The sequence below is a fragment of the Sinocyclocheilus rhinocerous genome, unplaced genomic scaffold (assembly GCF_001515625.1).
Source record: "Sinocyclocheilus rhinocerous isolate Xijiao unplaced genomic scaffold, SAMN03320098_v1.1 scaffold781, whole genome shotgun sequence".
In the NCBI taxonomy this organism is placed as follows: domain Eukaryota; kingdom Metazoa; phylum Chordata; class Actinopteri; order Cypriniformes; family Cyprinidae; genus Sinocyclocheilus; species Sinocyclocheilus rhinocerous.
In genome coordinates this window covers 1,439,277-1,445,276 of record NW_015658395.1, presented here as the reverse complement: position 1 = coordinate 1,445,276, position 6,000 = coordinate 1,439,277, and positions in this window count along the sequence as shown.

The following is a 6,000-nucleotide window of genomic DNA, read 5'->3' as shown; positions in this document are numbered from 1 at the left end:
CTCCACCATGGCTTCCTAGTCCGCCTGCTCCGCCATGGCTTCCTAGAGCTCTGGAGCGGTACCCGTTCCGGGACCCATGGCGGATGTTGGATGTTGTGTGGTGCGTGGACGTGCCTTCGGTGAGGGGGGAGTAATGTCAGTCCTGTGTCTTGTGTTTTCTCCCCCACGTGCTCCATGTCCTAGTTTCTCCCATGTCTCATTGTGCTCCTTGATTTCAGGTGTTCCCTCATTAGTTCCAGGTGTGTCTCGTTATTCCCGTGATTAGTCCCATAATTTAAGCCCTGTGTGTTTCCAGGTCTAGCATCCGGTATTGTTCGTCTTTCCCCGCTACGTGTGTGTTCCTGGTTCCATTGATGTTAATTAAAGTCTGTTTGTTTGAAGTCTACTCCACATCTCCTCGTTCCTCGCTCCGTGCTCCTCACATTAGTGGATTGTGACACATATCACATAGGCTGCAAAAAATCAATAAAAATAAAATTAATAAAGATTGATATTAAAGTCATTATAAGAATTATATAAATTATGCATTATCCATCAATATTAAAGACACTGGAACAGGTGCAATAAATACAAACTGCATTTACACCCTTTCAGGCCAAGTGTCAGAAATTGATTCCCTTGGAAAACAGTTTGCACAGGCTATTAATTCTGCCTAATGATAACAAATGGGTCACAATTATATACCTGTGCAAAACTTGGCATTATAAACTCAAGCTGTGTTTTTTGTGGTTTCTGTTCAACATTTTGGTTCTGCATCAAAATTACAAAGGGATGCAATTACAGAAGTTTGCATCACATATGTGTGTTTTTCAAGATTGGGAAGCTTTGTTTGCTTGGAGATGGATCAGAGGTTTTCCAGCATCCTTACTGAATACAAAAAAATCCCAATTGATTAGTTTTTAATGGCTTTAATTTACATTTGAATTATTAATAAAACAAGCACCAATAACTTATGCATGGGAAATAATGATTTCACCATGCTTTGACTGCTTAATTATGGTGAGTCAATTTTATTTAATCTTTGAGTTCCTACATTTTAATCTGAATGTAATTGTTCAAACACTTACAAAAGCGTCTTTGAATAGACTTGCGATTGTGCTGATAATGAGAAAATATTTGATTCCAATCACAGTAAATGCACCTCACAGACGAAATGAGCTAACAAAGCTTCCATAATCATTGTCAGGATGTCCTGACCTTTCCAAGCAAGTTCTTTAATTAACCTTTTAGACCATTTGGACTGCTTAATTACCTATTTTCCATGTGTTCATAATATGACAGATAAACATTGATTGTCCTTGTAATTAGTCACAGTTAAATGAATGTATTCATTATATTTGCTCTGAAAACTGTTTGTTGCTTTCTCTCTTCACGTCCATCTTTTTTGACTGACTTCCTGGCAACATCAGAAATGACCTGCACCCCTCATAATTTAGTTTCTCCCATCCATCAAGCTATATGGGGTTATTTTAATTTCCCTCTTTTCAAGAGCAGCTGTGGCTGTGCAAAGTGAATCAACCTCTGTCTCATCCATGGCCTTCTTCTCCCTCCCGTGCGTAACTCTTCAACCAGTTAGATCAGCTCTACCGTGCTAGCGCTCTCTATATTTAGACATTAATCAGATACTATAATCATTTTTTCACTGTATTTTTGCCACTGTCCTTTGTGAAGCCTTAGCTACACAGAAAATCTTCTCCGCACCGGCATGCGGAGGTCGTAAGGGACTGGCCAAAGTAGGTTTGATATGTGAATGATATGAAAATGTATGTGCTAGTTGAGTATGCGTATGCCCCGATGGATCGTGCTTCCACCATGATGAATTTTAATAAATGAAGTTAAAAAAAAATGCTCTCCAGTTTTCAATAATCAGGTTCTAGCTGTGGGGAAGCAATTGCTGCTTCAAATGCTATACGTGGAATAAGTAAAGCAAAAACAAATCAACTCTCAGTAGAGTCAGACAAACCATCAAACTCTCATGTCTTGAGCATCCTAATGCTAGATTCTTCTTCATGTATCTAAAGAATATTTGATGTATTGATATATATTTTATATTTATATATTTTGTTTTAATTGATTCTGATTAATTTAGTTATACTTTACTTATAATGGCCATTTTGCTTCTCAATGTTTGGAATAGAAGGTTCCCTGTATATTTCATGACTTTGTGCTTTACAAAAATAATTGTAAACATTTTAATTTTAATTAATTTTATTAATTGTATACAGCATTTTTAAATGATTTAATTAAAATGACTCAAAATATTAATTTATTTGTGAATTGGAATACATTAGTTACAATCAGTTTTTGGTAGCACTTTATTTTACAGTACGTGTACTTCCCTGGTACATACATGTCAAATATCTTTGCACCTACAAGCAAATGAGTGGTAACACAAGGTACTTACCTGAAGTGTATTTACATGGTAACAAATAAGAAACACGGCTGTACTTAACAGTTGTACATGCATGGTAATTATTTTGTATATACTGATAAGTGTGGGTACTTACAGGCTGTGCCCGTACATTATGTGGTAACAAACAAGACACATACTGTACTTGGTATATACGTGGTAAATATGTAGTACTTACCAACAAGTGTCAGTAATAATATCTATCTATCTATCTATCTGTCTGTCTGTCTGTCTGTCTATACACTCTGTCTGTCTGTCTGTCTCCATCTCTTACATTCCCTGCCTCTACTCTTTCGACATACATGCTCTCTTTCTCTCCGTTATTCTCTCACACCCTTTTCTTGTAGGTAATTTGAAATGTTTACCTGGTCTCATTCATCTCAATTTCACATTTGCAGAGACAAAAGACAGAATTGAGACACATCTCTCTCTCTCTCCATCCTCAGAGTCATTGATCACCATCACCATAATCTCAATAAACAAATTATTTGCATGGCATAAAACCAACAGAACAAATAAACACAATATTTGATTTCATTTGATGTGCACATGAAAAAAACCACATGAGTAGATGCTCTTGATTTTTCTGCAATTTTCAAATAATTGTGTATTTTTGCTAAAAAAGAGTCACTACTGAAAATGCACTGGAAATGAATGGACCTTCTTGAGTGAACATCAGTGCTGTTTGTCCAAAAGTACATATGTGAGAGGTAATTAAAAGAAAGGGAGATTTTGAAAGGTTTTAGTGAGGTCATTGTGCTTTCAGTCATTATCTGCAGGATGCAAAGTTCCATCATAAAACGTTTCTGTAGTGAGCCTGCACTGTGCATACACACATTTTCAGAATAAGAGTAAAGACATTACAGTTTTTTTTTTCAATCACTTTGGCTCATTTTTGAAATGGTCTGTATGTGCAATTTTATGGGACAACTCTACTGCATGTCTGCAAAATGTAGCAACTCACCCAAAACAATCAATTCGAGAATTTAGGCATAAGCCTGCAGATCAAAAGGGTTTTTAAGGCCATGTGAAAAATAAATTCAGTCAAGTGTATCCAACCTTTTGACTCATAGTGTATGTATTTATCTCATTTTGAGAATGTCTACTGGTTATGTTTTGGCGTCTGCTTCAAGCACTGATTCAGCACCTTGCCAGTGACCTTATGTCACCTGGCCTGGCTGTGCACAGAAATACATCATTCTGTTCAGTCATTACTTCTGTCTCTTCTCTCTCAATAATGCTATTGCCTTCATCAGTCTGCCATCAGTAATAGACCTGTTCAGCTTGTCCTCCACCCTCTCCTTCTTTCATTCCTCTCTTTATCACTCAGTATATCAGTTAATCTGTTAAATGATTATTTTACAGTAACTTTTTTTTGCATCTGTTATAAACAGGGCTGTACGTTAACTTTTTTTCACATAGCACTGGTGCTACAGAGGTTGAAAGTTTTGTAGCACAGGCCAAAAAGTTGTAGCACAAGTATAAAATGTCTGTTATCATGTCTGAAAACAAACACAAGTAATCAGAATAGTTCACCAAAAATGAAAATTCTGTCATCTGTCTTTCAATAGTGTTTCATTTTTATACCATCATTTACTCAAGTTGTTTTAAACCTGAATTAATTTATTTCGTCTGTTGGACATAAAAGTTATTTGACAGAACAAAACAGGACAAACGATCCACCCTGAAATATGCAGCTTGAACTGTTAAGAAGGATGTCCTTCAGAAGGATATCTGAACTTACTGTTTTCATATAGGCTACAGTGGACTCTTTTATCTCAAAAGATCAAGGAAAATCTGATTCCTTATGATTTAAGACCCCTTTAAAGGCCAGAATCAATTTGAATCTTTGCATGGAGACATTTACTGTAAAAAGACTAAACTGAAACATTGATTCTTGGAAATTCTGCTATTTAATTATTAATCGTAACTCACACAAGTGGCTTAGCATGATTAATTGAACTTAAGTATGGCCTGATAAAGAGCACACATTATGGCACTCTGCTATTCACAGACTTTGACATTGTGTGAGAGTTTTATGTTCTACTTGTGGCTGGTGGGGATTTCCCCTCTAATCTTTTGTAGGTTACATTGATATGCCAGTAGATGGCAACAAGGGACTGTGTGTTAAGGAGTGAGCCATTAGAATCATTCATTCAACCAATTAGTTCAAAACGCTGATTCATTCAGGAGATAAACAGGTGACTTTTGTTATCTTTTTGAATCATTCACTCAACTGATTCTTTGGCGGATCAAAAACAGAGAAAGCAACTGTCAATTTTGTGTCTAAAAATGTTAATAGGCTATTATATTCCCTTAGTAGGCTAGCTTATTTAATGAACTTGTATAAAAGCAATACTAGTCTATACTTCCACTGTTGTTAGGCTATTTTGTGCATGTATACTCATGCACATATATGTGATTTTTAATTAATCCATCTATTATGTTTGTGCTTAGAGTGCCGCCTTTTTTAGTGAACTTTGTTGTTTGAATTACTTGGTGTTTTGTTCGCATAAACTGTCATTCTGAAAGATTCGAACAGCATGTGAAGCTGGAAATGGCTTCTTTGCTTTAACAAGGACTCAATTATAGCCACGTTGAATGTGTAGGCCTGGAAAAGTTTCAGGAACGTAACAGAACATGATCATCGCACTGGATTTCTTCACCCCCTTTCATGTGATTCATCGTTAGCACCTGTGGCATGAGTAAACTTGCTGCCTTGTAACACACATTATACTGTATCGTTTATTGCGTGCATTGAAATGGATTCAACAGCTCTTACTATAAATTGCATTTAAACAGAATATTGTTTATGTACAATGAGTATGATACCAAACAATTTATAATAAGCTTGTAAATAATTGAATAATTAGGGTTTGATCATTGATTCACTTAAGTCTTTGAAAATCGACTCTGATTGCTGAAGACTGAGGTTTGTGAAGGAGGCATATTGAGTCAGTGAAGAATTGATTCGTTTGAGAGTTTTGAAGTGAGCAGTTTTGTTTAGCCTACTTCTATTGAATGGACAAAAACCCTTGATTCATGGAAGCGGTAGCTCTATTATTAGATTCTGAGCAGTTTGGAATCGAAATTGTTTCAATTATTAATATATTTTGATGGCTTTGTGATTTATTTTAATACCTTAAAAAACTGTAGTAGTAATGAGTTATATGGAGAGAGAAAAGTGAAAAAGATGGAAATCACCAAGCACCTCACAACTGCTACTTCTGCTAATTAATGTAAATGAGCCAATTGTTTGCTTGCTAAGACATTGTTCTGAACTTGGACACTGATGCATAGCTGCAAGTAACATTATGGAGAGCAACAGTAAAGATCCAATTAATTGTCTCCGTAGGGGGATTGATTTTTAATGGTAACTATAAACCTTTAAAGACAGACCTACAAGGTTGTTAATAAATAGAATATGTTTTTGTTGAAGCCATCAGCCCACATTATTTTAGTTTATTTTTAAAAACTCTTAACAGCAGAATTTCTGGTGAAAAACTACAACTACTATTTACATATTTGTGTGTATATATTTTGCAATAAATGTAATATAAGATCTACATCTTTAAATCAATAGTTTTTAA